At 35.8% G+C, this 17,022-nt stretch overlaps 1 protein-coding gene across 1 annotated transcript in view; it reads left to right on the top strand.

Moving 5' to 3' along the window:
* The window catches only part of NEK10 (NIMA related kinase 10), a 285,708-nt gene that overhangs the window by 99,397 nt on the left and 169,289 nt on the right, over positions 1-17,022 (top strand). The window lies entirely within an intron of this gene.

The following is a 17,022-nucleotide window of genomic DNA, read 5'->3' as shown; positions in this document are numbered from 1 at the left end:
TCAATTACTTGTAATTGAAGTGATCTTTGGCACACAGTAGGTGTACAGAGTCGTTGAATGAATCTGTGAATGAATTAGTAGACTTGCTACGCAATATGACACTTGGAACATTTTATTGCATCTATTGTATATATGATTCTTTTGCTCTCTTTCCATCTATAGACATTCAAGGTCAAGGAAAGGGTTTTTATGTCCTAATACCTGTCCCAGCATCTGGCAAATAATAGATGCTGAATAAATTTTATTATGTGAATGAATAAATGATGATATATATACTTACACATATATTTACAAAGTTGGTGCTTCTTGGGTAAATGAGCATTATTTTGATGAATTGAGACTTTTTTAGCATGCTTTTTAGGGTTCCTTTGCAATCCATTAATTATCATGGAGTGAGAATCTTCTTTTGCTGATCACATATCATTTGTCTGAATCTGTCGAAATTAGCAAACAGATATGGTAGTCCGTAGATGCAGCAGATTTCAGGGAAATATTCTGAAATTTCATTCATCGGGTCAAGCAATCAAGACACTTCCATCTTCTTTTTTTAATCTAGTCTATTGTGCAGCAGAGTCCTGGGGGTAGGATTCAGAATGAATCTTCTCCAAGGAGGGTGGAATTTGGAAATAACAGCCCTATTTTACAAAGTCCTTTCATACAAGAATGTGCAAAATAGTGTTTTTAAGGGGTGAATTTTCATTTATTTTGCTAGAAATTTCTTACATCTTTGTTTTTGAAACTAGCTTCATGGGAAGATGCAGAGATTGGTGGCCAGGTTAATATTGTACCTTGAAAACTGATAGTTTATCTGCGCACTTAATCTCTTAATAATAAGGATATGAATCACCCATTACTTGTTGCTGGAATAATAGTTTTCATTTGTTCTACTTTGTATTCTTTTTCAAAAATAATAAAAGCTTAATCATAAAAGTGTTAAATAATCATATATTCCTGGACAGATTTGATTGTCAATCAAAATTACAGAACAAATAAAATACAAACTAAAAATAAGCACATTTATTCCCAAGACTGTGAATTCAGTTTAGAATCGCTATTATGATAATTTTGTGTGTGTGTTGAGGTGGGGGGCAGGAAATCTATAGAGTATGTAAGAAGAAATCTAAAACATGACAACTATTTTGTTTTATTAGCCCAAAGATGGATTCATATTTTCTTTTAATTTTTAAATTAACTACAGAGTTAGGAAAGCTGAACCTCCTAATACAGTTAAGGTATTATTTCACTTAGGAATATCACAAATGTATGACCATTCATCTTTCTATCAAGCTCTCTGTTCTTTTAAATTGCTTTAAAATATTTATTTCTACTCCCTTATCCCACCTTCCTCTCTCCTGGTTGTTAGAAATGCCCCTTGTATTTTAAAATACACAATAAACTTACGCTCACAAGCCAGAGTTAAAAGAACTCAGTTCTAAATTACGTTCCATTACTTTCTTACTTTGGGATTTTCCAAAAGACAAGAATTCAAGTGAAATAGTTTATTTAGTAGGTGGTTCCATGAAATGGTGGGGGGTGGGGGGGAGGAAATGAGACAGAGAAGGGAAAGCAGCCAGTACAGGAAACATTAATAATCAGATCCAGGCTTCCCCAGTGGCACAGTGGTTGAGAATCCGCCTGCCAATGCAGTGGACACGGGTTCAATCCCTGGTCCGGGAAGATCCCACATGCCGTGGAGCAACTAAGCCCATGCACCACAACTACTGAGCCTGTGCTCTAGATGCCGTGAGCCACAGCTACTGAGCCTGCATGCTGCAACTACTGAAGCCTGCGTGCCTAGAGCCTGGTGCTCCACAGCAAGAGAGGCCACCACAATGAGAAGCCTGCACACCGCAACTAAGAGTAGCCCCCACTCGCCTCAACTATAGAAAGCCCACATACAGCAGCGAAGACCCAACACAGCCAAAAATAAATAAATAAATAAATTTATTTTTAAAAAATCAGATCCGTAGATTATTATCTGGGATACAGTGCACGAGATGTTTCAGAGTTGTCCTATATGCCAAATTAAAGGTAGGAGTTTTTTTTTTTCCTTTTCTCAGTCACAAGTGGCTAAGGGCTACTCCATGGGTGACCTTCAGTCACTCCTGGCCTCCTGGGGTGGCTGGGAGGAAACGGCCAGGCAGAGAGTCATGGGACCTTGTTCACTGCATGATGTCAAGGACATGCACTGGAAATGTCAGCTGTATAGTCTCTCAAATTCTAATTGTTCCAAATTTAAGATGTTTCCTAATATATTGTTTGACATGTCCAGTTACTTTTGAATATTTTTATATCCTTCCCTTTGTGTTTTCTCTGAGTTTGTGAATTGAACAAAAGTAAAACAAATATCTTTCACAGTCTCTTCCCTGAGTCTCATACCTTCATGCCTTTTCTTGAATTGTCCTTTTATCTATTTCCAGGGTATTTCCCTCCACATTCTGTAATCTTTGTGTAATTCTTATGAGCTCCTCTGAGCCAATTCATGTGGACCTGGGATGCCTGCCCCAGCTCTCCACATTCCCCAGAGTTTGATGTTCCCATGTCATTTTGCTCTTTGCTTTTGCCTTTGCTTCCTCAGGTATTAACTTATTTAATAGCAGAAAGTTCTTTGTCAACATTTGCAGGAAGTGCCTGGGAGCATTCTTTTTTTTTTTTAATATTTGTTATTTATTTATTTGGTTGCACTGGGTCTTAGTTGCAGCCGGTGGGCTCCTTGGTTGTGGCTTGTGGGCTCCTTAGTTGCAGCCAGCAGTCTCCTTAGTTGCAGCTGACAGGCTCCTTAGTTGCAGCACATGGGCTCCTTAGTTGTGGCAGGCAGGATCCTTAGTTGTGGCTCTCCTGCTCCTTAGTTGTGGCACATGTGCTCCTTGGTTGCAGCCAGCAGTCTCCTTAGTTGCAGCACATGGGCTCCTTAGTTGCGGCAGGAAAGATCCTTAGTTGTGGCATGTGAACTCTTAGTTGTGGCATGCATGTGGGATCTAGTTCCCTGACCAGGGATCAGACCCAGGCCCCCTGCATTGGGACCTTGGAATCTTACCCACTGCACCACCAGGGAAGTCCCATCCGAGCATTCTTTATATCTCAGCTGCTAGATAAGTGATTTGTGGGCACTGGACTGATTGTGCTATGGGCACTGGACTGATTGTGCTGGAACACAAGTTCCATAAAACCTCCTTTTCTTATCTGATTATTATCTCATCTTATTTCTTATCTGATTATTATCATTATTAGGCAGATCTTTATTATCCTTCTCATGGAGAATAATCTCTAAATATGGTCCTTGGTTCCATTTTTTATCTCTACGTCTTACTCCAATTCCAGAGTCCAAAACTGTACACTTCCTTCAACTGCATTTTCAGAACAGATTTTAGAGTCTGACGCTCTGAGAAACATTTTGGGCTAGTTCTTCACAGAATGTATATTTGGGATTTCTGGATAATAAACAAGTATGATCTAATAAAAATAGAAAACTTTGACTAATCCTGGAATGGGAATTCTTTGAGACTTTATTGCTTAGTGTAATCCCATTCATGTTATTACATTAGATAATTTTTTTAAAAGCTGCTGAAGTTTTCATTGGATGGATCAAAATAAACCTGTAGGAAAACCTGAACAAGTAGAGACACAGTGAAACCTGCCCAACTTCTGACTGTACTTCTCAAGTTCTTAAGGAATCTCCAAGCTCTGAGACTCTTAACTGACTTAAAACACTTCGGTAGCCTCCAACTGCTCACAGTTCACAGACCACGTCCTCAGTCAGGCTACACGAGGACAACCCTGCATGCTCTGCCTCTGCCACATCTTCCTGCTGTACCTCCACCCAGACTTCACTACTCTTAGCTGCTCCCTGCATGTTCCCTGTGACCACAGGGCTTTTGCATATGCTGCTCTCTCTGCCTGGAATACTGCTTTTCCCACTTGTCACTGGGTTAACTCTTCTCACCCTTCACCTCTCAGCTAGAATGTAGCCTCCTCAGGCAAACCCCCCAAAACAGGGCAGGATGCCCCTGGCCTACACACACCATGCACTTGTCCTTCACAAGGTGGAATTTTATATTTATTTTGTGATAGGCCACTATCCCCAGCACTGAGCCCAAGTGTGGTTTATAGGCTCATGAGAAACATTTACTATATGAGTGATCCAGTACTTGTATGACTATGAACAGTACCCAAAATAATGGAAATATAATAAAGGAAATTTCTCCCTCACACTGTAACAAACCTTCCACCCCATCAACCGCCCCCTCGGCTATGCCTTCAGATTTCCAATGTGTGCCCACCGGGTGCTCCCCTCCAGAGCTGCAGTTCACCTCCTTTCTTCCTTCTGCTCTCTGTTAAATGTCCCCTTCTGTAGAGAGGTTTTCCTGATCATCTGCCCCAAATAGCAACCTCCTTCAGACGCTATCCCTTTATTTTTTCATAGCATTTGTCTCTCTCTGGCATTATGTTGTATTTTGATTGGTGTATCATGTGTATCCCACTAAAACACAAACTTCACAACGTAGAGCTGTTAACTGTTTTGTTCACTGTTGTTTCCCTGCTCCTCTAGGAGCAGACTGACAGAATCCTAATAAATATTTTGAATTATTAAAGTGAAAATAAGTTATTCTGGTTTTGTCTTAAAATGTCTTTTTTGAACTTTATTGAAGAGTAATTGGGAAAAATTGACAAATATAATTGTATATATTTAGAGTGTATAACACGATTTGATATACATTTGTGAAATGATTACCAAGATCAGTATAATTAACAAATCCGTCACCTCACATAATTAACTCTCTTTTGTTGTTCTGAGAATGCTAAGATTTACTCTTGGGACTTTTAAGTACACAGTAGCATGTTATTAACTATAGTCACCATGCCATACATTAGATCCTCAGAACTCATTCTTCTCATAATTGAAAATTTGTACCATTTGACCTGTATCACCCCATTTCTCCCTACCCCCAGCCTGTGGCAACTACCATTCTACTCTCTCTGTTTCTACAAAATCAGCTTTTATTTTTGTCTTTGTCTGGCTTATTTCAACTAGAATAATGTCCTCCAGGTTCAACCATGTTGTTGCAAATGACAAGATTTTCTTCTTTTTAATGGTTGAAAAATATAAATATTCCATTGTACATATGTATACCACATTCTGTGCTTTAATGTGACTAAAAATCCATGTGCATTTTTATCAAGCTCTAAGGCACTAACATATTTTTTTAATTGAAGTATAGTTGATTTCCAATATTGTTAGTTTCAGGTGTACAGCAAAGTGATTCATATTTTTGCAGATTATAATCCATTATAGGTTATTACAAGATCATTGGTATAATTCTCTGTGCAGTACAGTATATCCTTGTTGATTATTTTATATACAGTAGTTTGTTAATGCAGTACCCCCACTTCCTCACTTCCTCTCCTCTTTGGTAACCGTAAGTTTGTTTTCTATGTTGAGTCTGTTTTTCTGTTTTGCTATACACTTATTTGTATTAGTTTTTAGATTCTACATATAAGTGATATCATACATGACATGTCTTTCTCTGACTTATTTCACTAAGCATAATAATCTCTAGCTTCATCCACGTTGCTGCAAATGGCAGAATTTTATTCTTTTTTTATGGCTTAGTAGAATTCCATTGTGTATATATATATATATATATATATACCACATCTTCCTTTTTTATTTAAAAAAAGTTATTGATGTAATATTGGTTTATAACATAAGTATCATGTGTAAAACATTATATTTCTTTTTCAGTATACAGTACAGTGTGTTCACCACCAAAAGTTTAGTTTCTATCTGTCACCATACAACTGACTCCCTTTGCCCATTTCACACCCCCCTCCCACCCCTTACCATCTGGTAACCACTACTCTGTTCTCAGTATCTCCAGGTTTGTTTGATTTGGTTATTTATTTTGTTTTATTTGCTTGTTTGTTTTTATATTCCATATGTGAATGAAATCATACTGTATTTGTCTTCCTCCATCTGACTGATTTAATTTAGCATAAGATGTTCAAGGTCCATCCATGTTGTTGCAAATGGCATGATTGCATTGTTTTATGGCTGAGTAGTATTTCATTGTATATATATACCACATCTTCTCTATCCATCATCTGTTGATGGGCACTTAGGTTGTTTCCATATCTTGGATACTGTAAATCATGAACATAGAGGTGAATATAAATTTTCACATTACTGTTTTCATATTCTTTGAATAAATACCCAGAAGTGGAATACCTGGATCATATGGTAGTTCTATTAATTTTTTGAGGAATCTTCATACTGTTTTCCATAATGGCTGCAGCAATTTTAAATTCTCTAATTTTATTAATTATACCGGCTACATACTTTCTCTCATAATTCTTTTTTTAAAGTGAAGTCTAGTTGATTTACAATGTTGTGCCAATTTCTGCTGTATGGCAAAGTGACTCAGTTATGGAAATATATGCATTTTTTTAGTATTCTTTTCCATTATGTTTTATCCTAGGAGATTGGATATAGTTCCCTGTGCTGTATAGTAGGACCATATTGTTTATCCATTCTATATATAATAGTTTGCATCTACCAATCCCAAACTCCTAGTCCACCCCTCTCCCTCCCACCCAACCCTTGGAACCCACAAATCTGTCCTCTATCTCTATGAATTTCTGCTTTGTAGATAGGTTCATTTGTGCCATATTTTAGATTCCACATGTAAGTGATATCATATGGTATTTGTCTGTCTCTTTCTGACTTACTTCACTTAGTATAATAATCTCTAGTTGCATCCATGTTGCTGCAAATGGCATTATTTTGTTCTTTTTTATGGCTGAGTAATATTCCATTGTATATGTGTACATCTTCTTTATCCATTCATCTGTCGATGGACATTTAGGTTGTTTCCATGTTTTGGCTATTGTGAATAGTGCTGCTATGAACACAGGGGTGTATGTATCTTTTTGAATTATAGTTTTGTCCGGATATATGCCCAGGACTGGGATTGCTGGATCATATGGTAATTGTAATTTTAGTTTTCTGAGGAACCTCCATACTGTTCTCCATAGTGGCTGCACCAATTTACATTCCCACCAACAGTGTAGGAGGGTTCCCCTTTCTCCACACCCTATCCAGCATTTACTGTTTGGAGACTTTTTTGATGATGGCCATTCTGACCAGTGTGAGGTGATACCTCACTGTAGTTCTGATTTGCATTTCTCTAATAATTAGTGGTATTGAGCATCCTTTCATGTGCCTACTGGCTATCTGTATGTCTTCTTTAAAGAAATGTCTATTAAGGTCTTCTGCCCATTTTTTTATTGGGTTTTTTGTTTTTTTGTTGTTGAGTTGTATGAGCTGTTTGTATATTTTGGAGATTAAGCCCTTCTCAGTTGCATCATTTGCAAATATTTTCTCCCATTCTGTAGGTTTTTTCATTTTTCTTTTTTATGGTTTCCTTTGCTGTGCAAAAGCTTGTAAGTTTGACTAGGTCCCATTTATTTACTTTTGTTTTTATTTCTATTGCCTTGGGAGACTGACCTAAGAAAACACTGGTGTAATTTATGTCAGAGAATGTTTTGCCTGTGCTCTCTTCTAGGAGTTTTATGGTATCATGTCTTATGTTTGAGTCACTAAGCCATTTTAAGTTTACTTTTGTGCATGGTGTGAGAGTGTATTCTAACTTCACTGATCTACATGCAGCTAACTTTCCCAGCACCACTTGCTGAAGAACATTTTCCCATTTTATATTCTTGCCTCCTTTGTCAAAGATTAATTGACCGTGTGGATTTATTTCTGGGCTCTCTATTCTGTTCCATTGATCCGTATGTCTATTTTTGTACCAATACCACACTGTTTTGATTACTGTAGTTTTGTAGTATTGTCTAAAGTCTGGGAGAGTTATGCCTCCTGCTTTGTTTTTTTTTCCTCAGCATTGCTTTGGCAATTAGGGATCTTTTATGATTCCATATAAATTTTTGGATTATTTGTTCTAGTTCTGTGAAAAATATCATGGGTAATTTGATAAGGATCACGTTAAATCTGCAGAATGCTTTGGGTAGTATTGTCATTTTAACAATATTAACTCTTCCAATCCAAGAGCATGGGATATCTTTGAATCCTCTTTAATTTCCTTTATTAATGTTTTATAGTTCTCAGCATATAAGTCTTTCACCTCCTTGGTCAGGTTTATTCCTAGGTTTTTTTTTTTTTTTGGTGCAATTTTAAAAGGTTTTTTTTTTTTTTTTTTTACATTCCCTTTCTAATTCATTGTTAGTGTAAAGAAATGCAACCAATTTCTGAATGTTACGCTTGTATCCTGCTACTTTGCTGAATTCATTTATTAGATCTAGTAGTTTTTGTGTGGAGTCCTTAGGGTTTTCTATATATAGTATCATGTCATCTGCATATAGTGACAATTTTACCTCTTCCCTTCCAACTTGGACACCTTTTATTTCTTTTTCTTGTATGATTGCTGTGACTAGGACTTCCAATACTATGTTGGATAGAAGTAGTGAGAGTGGGCATCCTTGTCTTGTTCCAGATTTTAGCAGGAAGGCTTTCAGCTTTTCACCATTAAGTATTATGTTGGCTGTGGGTTTGTCATAAATAGCTTTTACTATGTTGAGATATGTTCCCTGTATACCCACTTTGGTAAGTGTTTTTGTCATGAATGGATGTTGAATTTTGTCAAATACTTTTTCTGCATCTATTGAGATAATCATGTGGTTTTTTGCTTTTCTTTTGTTAATGTGGTGTATTACACTGATTGATTTGCATATATTGAACCAACCTTGTGAACTTGCAATGAATCCCACTTGGTCATGGTGTATGATCTTTTTTATGTGTTGTTGGATTCAGTTTGCTAATATCTTGTTGAGAATTTTTGCATCTATATTCATCAAAGATATTGGCCTGTAATTTTCTTTTTTGGTGGTGTCTTTGTTTGGTTTTGGTATCAGGGTGATGGTAGATTCATAGAATGTGTTTGGGAGTGTTCCCTCCTCTTCAATCTTTTGCAAGAGTTTGAGAAGAATTGGTGTAAGTTCTTCTTTGTATGTTTGGAAGAATTTGCCTGTGAAGCCATCTGGTCCTGAACTTTTGTTTTGTAGGGAGTTTTAAAATTACAAATTCTTTTTCACTTCTAGTGATCAGTCTGTTAAAATTATCTGTTTCTCCTTGATTCAATTTTGGTGGGCTATATGTTTTTAGAAATTTGTCCATTTCTTCTAGGTTGTCAAATTTGTTGGCATGTAGTTGTTCATAGCGTTCTCTTAGGGTTTTTTGTATTTCTGCGGTATCAATTGAGATTTCTCCTTTTTCCCTTCTTTTTTTGTTTATTTGGGTTCTCTCTCTTTTCTTCTCGGTGAGTGTGGCCAGAGGTTTGTCAATTTTGTTTACCATTTCAAAGAACCAGCTCTTGGTTTTATTGATCTTCTCTATTTTTTAATCTCTATTTTATTTATTTTCTCCCTGATCTTTATTATTTCCTTCCTAATACTGACTTTTTGTTGTTGTTCTTGTTGTTGTTACTTTTCTAATTCTTTTAGGTGGTAGGTTAGGTTTTTTATTTGAGATTTTTCTTGCTTTTTAAGGAAAGTCATATTGCTATGAACTTCCCTCTAAGAACTGCTTTTGCTGCATTCCATAGATTTTGTATGGTTGTGTTTTCATTGTCATTTGTCTCAAGGTATTTTTAAATTTCCTTTTTGATTTCCTTGTTGACTCATTGGTTTTTTAGAAGCATGTTGTTTAGTCTCCATGTAATCATTTTTTCCCCTCATTTCTTTTCCCATGGTAGATTTCTAGTTTCATGCCCTTGTACATACTACAGCTTCTTAATCCAATCACTGTTGATGGACACTTGGATTGTTTCCATGTCTTCACTATTGTGAATAATGCTGCTATGAACATTGGGGTACATGTATTTTTTCAAATTAGTGTTCTCATTTTTTCCAGATATATAACCAGACATGAAATTGCTGGATCATATGATAGTTCTATTTTTAGTTTTTTAAGGAACCTCCATAATGTCTTCACAGTGGCTGCACCAATTTACTCCCACCAATAGTATAGGAGGGCTCCTTTTTCTCCATACCCTCTCCAGCATTTATTATTTGTAGACTTTTTGATGATGACCATTCAGACTGGGGTGAGGTGGTACCTCATGCAGCTTTGATTTGCATTTCTCTAATAATTAGCAGTGTTGAATGTCTTTTCATGGGCCTGCTGGCCATCTGTATGTCTTCATTGGAAAACTGTCTGTTTTAGACTTCTGCCCATTTTTGTTTGGGTTGTTTGTGTTTTGATATTGAGTTGTATGAGCTGTTTGTATATTTTGGATATTAACCCTTTGTTGGTTGCATTATTTGCAAATATTTTCTCCCATTCTGTAGGTTGTCTTTTAATTTCATTGACGGTTTCCTAGCACTAACATATTTTTGAACTTTTCTGACTTTTGCCTCAATGAAGCCTCGAGTGAGAATGTTTTTAGTTTGAAACAGTAAGTACATACTTGGTGCTAGGATCTGTTTTATTTTTTTCCCATTTATTTGCTGTATCTTTATATCTTCCATAGTTAATAGAACAGTGAATAATGAGTTCAAGTAAGATGTTATCATTTTTTTAAAAATGTGGAATGGTTATAAATTATTGAGACAAGTATTCTTCTGTGACTGATATATTGGCCCTGAGGGAAATTGCTAGAGAGGAATTTGCAAGAATAAGAGCATAATTGGAAAAAGAATGTAATATTGGGCTTCCCTGGTGGCACAGTGGTTGAGAGTCTGCCTGCTAATGCAGGGGACACGGGTTTGAGCCATGGTCTGGGAAGATCCCACATGCCGCGGAGCAACTAGGCCCGTGAGCCACAACTACTGAGCCTGTGCGTCTGGAGCCTGTGCTCCGCAACAAGAGAGGCCGCGATAGTGAAGAGGCCTGTGCACCATGATGAAGAGTGGCCCCCGTTTGCCACAACTTGAGAAAGCCCTCACACAGAAACAAAGACCCAACACAGCCAAAAATAAATACAAAAATAAATAAATAAATAAAAGATTACTATTTAAAAAAAAGATTGTAATATTGACAGGCAGGTTGGTAGGGTCATTATTAAAAGCACAGGCTCTGGAATAATACTGGGTTTAAGTCCTGGGTCTGCTGTTGAGGGTTAAAAATTATTGGACTTCTCTGTGCCTCAGTTTCCTCATCTGCAATCTGGGGATATTAATGGTGCCCACCTTCCAGGATTATTGTGAGATTAAAAGTGGTGATGCATGTTGAGTTCTTGTATCAGTGTCTGGCTGGCATATGGTAAGCACTCACTAGACAATAGTGATTGTTTGCTGTTAGTCTGAAATGTGAAAAGATAGTGCTCATTTGAATATATAGATTGTATTGTGCCTAATAATCAGATTAATTTCTTAATAGTCACAGTAGAGAAGAATTACTTATGCTGTGTATACGTATAGCTCCTTCTCCCTCTCCATCTCTATATTTGCTCCCTGTGAGGCTGCCTTGGTACGAGTAGGGACTAGGATTTTTCTACCTGCCAGGCCCAAGCAGCTGAGGAGTGTGAAAGGGAAAAAAGTGCTAAGCATGCAAAGGCAGGGAATGAGAGGAACAGAGCTTTCCATAATCGTGCCTTGATGGGTGGGATGTGAGAATACTTTCGCTTGTAATTGCTTCTGTTTATGACTTCTGTGTCCAGTGGGGTAAGATTTACCTGAATAATAGCACCCTTCCCTGAACTCAATAACTGCCCCTCCCCCACAGAATTGTTTTATTACATTATCTGCTTTGGAGGCAATTTTGAGTGAATTCAGGATTTAATTGCACAAATTGAACTCTAAATACATCTATTTAAAATTATTTTTTATCGAAGTATAGTTGATTTACAATGCTGTTGTTAGTTTCGGGTGTACAGCCAAGTGATTCAGTTATATATACATATATTCTTTTTCAGATTTTTTCCCATATAGGTTATTACAAAATATTGAGTATAGTTCCCTGTGTTATACAATAGGTCCTTATTGTTTACCTATTTTAGTGTGTATATGTTACTCCCAAATTCCTAATTTATTGCTTCCCTGCTTTCCCCTTTGGTAACCATAAGTTTGTTTTCTATGTCTGTGAGTCTGTTTCTTTTTTGTAAATAAGTTCATTTGTATCATTTTTTTAGATTCCACATATGAGTGATATCATATGATACTTGTTTTTCTCTGTCTGACTTCATTAGTATGATAATCTCTAGGTCCATCCATGTTGCTGCAAATGGCATTATTTCATTCTTTTTATGGCTGAGTAATATTCCATTATATCTATATCTATATATATTTATATATCACATCTTTATCCATTCCTCTGTTGATGGGCACTTTGGTTGCTTCCACGTCTTGGCTATTGTAAATAGTGCTGAATGAATATTGAGGTGCATGTATCTTTTTGAATTATGGTTTTCTCTTGGATATATGCCCAGAAGTAGGATTGCAGAATCATATGGTAGCTCTATGTTTAGTTTTTTAAGGAATCTCCATACTGTTCTCCATAGTGACTGCACCGATTTACATTCCCATCAACAGTGTAGGAGGGTTCTCTTTTCTCCACACCCTCTCCAGCATTTATTATTTGTAGACTTTTTCATCATGGCCATTCTGACTGGTGTGAAGTGATATCTCATGGTAGTTTTGATGTGCATTTCTCTAATAATTAGCAATATTGAGCATTTTTTCATGTGCCTTTTGGCTATCCGTATGTCTTCTTTGGAGAAATGTCTATCTAGATTCTGCCCATTTTTTGATCGAGTTGTGTGTTTTGTTGATATTGAGTTATATTAGCTCTTTATATATTTTGGATATTAAGCCTTTATCAGATGTATCATTTACAAACATATTCTCCCATTCAGTAGGTTAACTTTTCAATTTGTTGATTATTTTCTTCACTGTGCTAAAGCTTTTAAGTTTAATTAGGTCCATTTGTTTATTTTTGCTATTGTTCCCTTGCCTGAGGTGACAGATCCAGAAAGATATTGCTAAGACTTATGTCAAAGAGGGCACTGGCTATGTTTTCTTCCAGGAGTTTTATGGTTTCTGGTCTTACATTTAGATCTTTAATCCATTTTCAGTTTATTTTTGTATATAGTGTGAGAAAATGTTCTAATTTTATTCTTTCACATGTAACTGTTTTCCCAACACCACTTATTGAAGAGACTGTCTTTTCCCTATTGTGTATTCTTGCCTCCTTTTTCATAGATTAATTGACCATATGTGCATTGTTTCATTTCTGGGCTGTCTATTCTGTTCCATTGGTCTATGTATCTGTTTTGTGCCAGTATCATAGTGTTTTGATTACTGTAGCTTTGTAGTATAGTCTGAGGTCAGCAAGTGTGATACCTCCAGCTTTGTTCTTTTTTCTCAAGATTGTTTTGGCTCTTTGGGGTCTTTTGTGGTTCCATACAAATTTTAGGATTATTTGTTCTAGTTCTGTGAAAAACGTCATTGGTATTTTGATAGTTACTGCATTAAATCTGTAGACTGCTTTGGGTAGAATGAACATTTAAAAATTTTTAATCCTTCCAATCCATGAACATGTGATATCTTTCCATTTATTTATTCAATTCCTTAATCAATGTCTTATAGTTTTCAGAGTATGGGTCTTTCACCTCCTTGGTTAAGTTTATTTGTAGGTATTTTATTCTTTTTGATGTAATTTTAAGTGACATTATTTGCTTGCTTTCTCTTTATGATAGTTCATTATTAGTGTTTAGAAAAGCAACAGATTTCTGTATATTAATCTTGTATCTTGCAATTTCAGTGAATTCATTTATTAGCTCTTATAGTTTTCTGGTGGAGACTTCAGGGTTTTCTATACATGTCATGTGAAAATAGTGACAGTTTTACTTCTTCCCTTCCAATTTGGATTCCTTTTATTTCTTCTTGTCTAATTGCTGTAGCTAGGATATCCAATATTATGTTAAATAGAAATGGTGAGAGTGGGCATACTTGTCTTGAAATAGAAATGGTGAGAGTGGGCATACTTGTCTTGTTTTAGTTTTTCACCATTGTGCATGATGTTAGCTGTGGGTTTGTAACAAATGGCTTTTATTTTGTTGTGGTATGTTCCCTCTATATCAACTTTGTTGAGAGTTTTTATCATGAATGGGTGTTGAATTTTGTCCAATGCTTTTCTGCATCTATTGAGATGACCATGTGATTTTTACCCTTCTTTTTGTTAATGTGGTGTATCACATTGATTGATTTGTGGGTATTGAACCATCATAGCATCCCTGCTATAAATCCCACTGGATCACGGTGAATTATCCTTTTTATATATTGTTGAATTCGGTTTGCTAACATTTTGTTGAGGATTATTGCACCTTTATTAATCAGAGATATTGGGTTGTAATTTTCTTTTTTCTGTAGTGTCTGTCTGGTTTTGGTATCAGGATAATGGTAGCCTTGTAGAATGAATTTGGGAGTATTTCCTCCTCTTAAGTTTTTGTGGATATTTTGAGAAGGATAGGTATTAACTCTTCTTTATATGCTTGGTAGAATTCCCCTGAGCTGTTTGGTCTTGGACTTCTGTTTGCTGGGCGTTTTTTTGTTGTTGTTGTTCCAAATTTAGTTTCACTACTAGTGATTGGCCTTGTTCAGATTGTCTGTTTCTTCCTGATTCAGTCTTGGCATGTGTATTTTTCTAGAAATTTGTCCATTTCTTCTAGATTGTCCAATTTGTTGGCATATAACCGTTTGTAGTATTCTCTTATGATTTTTTTGTATTGCTATGGTATTGGTTATTTCTCCTCTTTCATTTCTTAGTCTGTTTATTTGGGTCCTTGCAATTTTGTTCTTAATGAGCATTGCTAAAGGCTTACCAATTTCGTTTTTCTGTTAAAAAACAAAACAAAACTAGCCCTTGGTTTCATAGATTTATTCTATTTTTTTTTTTTGGTCTCAATTTTATTTATTCCCACTCTGATCTTTTCTTAATCTCCTTCCTCTGCTGACTTTGGGCTTAGTTTGTTCTTCTTTTTCTAAGGTTAAGATGTTTATTTGAGAGATTTTTCTTGTTTCTTGAGGTAGGCCTGTATCATTATAAACTTCCCTCTGAGAACTTCTTTTGCTTTTTCCCATAGATTTTGGAAAGTTGTGCTTTTATTTTCATTTGTTTCAAGGTATTTTCTGATTTTGTTTTTGAATTCTTCATTGACCCATTAGTTTTTTTCATAGCATGTTGTTTAGTCTCCCCATGTTTGTTTTCCCCCTTTTTTTCCTGTAATTGATTTCTAGTTTCATACCATTGTGGTTGGAAAAGATGCTTGATATAATTTGTATCCTCTTAAATTTCTTGAGACTTGTTTTGTGGCCTAGAATGTGACCTATCCTGGAGAAAATTTTATGTGCACTTGAAAAGAATGTGTATTTTGCGTTTTTTGGATGCAGTGTCCTGTAATGTCTATTAAATCCAACTGGTCTAATGTGTTATTTAAGGCCAGTGTTTCCTTATTGATTTTCTGTTCGGAAAATCTGTCCATTGATGTAAGTGGGGTGTTAAAGTCCCTTAATATTATTGTATTACTGTCAGTTTATCCCTTTATATCCGTTAATACTTGCTTTACTTATTTAGGTGCTCTGTACTAGATGTGTATATGTTCACGAATGTTCTCTCTCTTCTTGTGTCGATCCTTTATCATTATATAATGTGCTTCTTTGTTTTTTATTATAGACTTTGTTTTAAAGTCTATATTGTCTGATATGAGTATTGCTACTGCAGTTTTCCTTTTGTTTCACATGGAATATCTTTTTCCATCCCCTCACTTTCAGTCTGTGTGCGTATTTAGCTGTGAAGTGAGTCTCTTGTAGACAGCATATAGATGGGTCTTTTTTTTTTCTTTCTATCCAATCAGCCACTCTATGTATTTGGATTGGGGCATTTAGTCCAAGTGATTATTGATAGGTATGTACTTATTGCCATTTTGTTATTTGTTTTCTGGTTTTTTTTTTTTTTTGTAGTTCTTCTCTGTTCTTTTCATTTTCTTTTAGTCTCTTACCTTATGCTTTGATGACCTTCATTAGTGTTAAGTTTGTATTCCTCTCTAGTGTTTGTATATCTATTATAGGTTTGATTTGTGGTTACTATGCAGGTCATATATGTTGACCTGTATCTACTTGTTTTAAATTGATAGTCATTTAAATTCAAATACATTCTCTAAAAGCTCTACATTTTTTACTCCCTTTCCCAAATTTTGTGTTTTTGGTGTCATATTTTAAATCATCGTGGCTATCCCTAAGTATTTATTGTAGTTATAGTTGATTTTACAATTTTTGTGTTTTAATCTTTTAACCTATTAATCTTATTTAATGGTTGATCCACAGCCTTTAGCAGAAGGATTTTCCCCTTCCTATAATTTCTTCCTTCTTGTAGTAGCCTTTTCTTTTTCACTTAAAGAAGACCCTTTAACACTTCTTGCAAGGTTGGTTTGGTAATGATGAACTCCTTTAGTTTTTGTTTGTCTGAGAAGCCCTTTATCTCTTCTTCAGTTGTGAATGACAGCCTTGCTAGGTAGAGTATCCTAAGTGGTAGGGTTTTTTTCCCTTTCAATACTTTAAATATATCATACCACTCCCTTCTGGCCTGCAATATTTCTGCAGAAAAATCAGCTGAAAGCCTTATGGGAATTCCCTGTAACTGTTTTGACTCTTTGTTTTTCTCTTGCTGCTTTTAGAATCCTCTCTTTAACTCTTGCCATTTTAATTATGATAGGTCTTGGTGGGAGTCTCATTGTGTTCATCTTGCTTGGGACCCTCTGTGCTTCCTATACCTGAATATCTATTTCCTTCTTTGGTGTCAGGAAATTTTTGAGTCATGATTTCATCAAATACATTTTGTACCCCTTTCTCTCTCTCTTCTTCTTCTGGGACCCATATTATGTGAATGTTAGTATGCATGATGTTGGCCTAGAGGTCCCTTAAACTAGTCTCATTTTTTAAAAATTGTTTTTCTTTTTTGCTATTCTGATTGTGTAATTTCCATTATTCTATCTCCCAGATCACTAATATGCTCTT

Source organism: Eubalaena glacialis, chromosome 7 (genome assembly GCF_028564815.1).
Source record: "Eubalaena glacialis isolate mEubGla1 chromosome 7, mEubGla1.1.hap2.+ XY, whole genome shotgun sequence".
NCBI classification, from domain to species: Eukaryota; Metazoa; Chordata; class Mammalia; order Artiodactyla; family Balaenidae; genus Eubalaena; species Eubalaena glacialis.
Note: the sequence above shows the minus strand (reverse complement) of the source record. Positions and strands in the feature narration are given on the sequence as shown.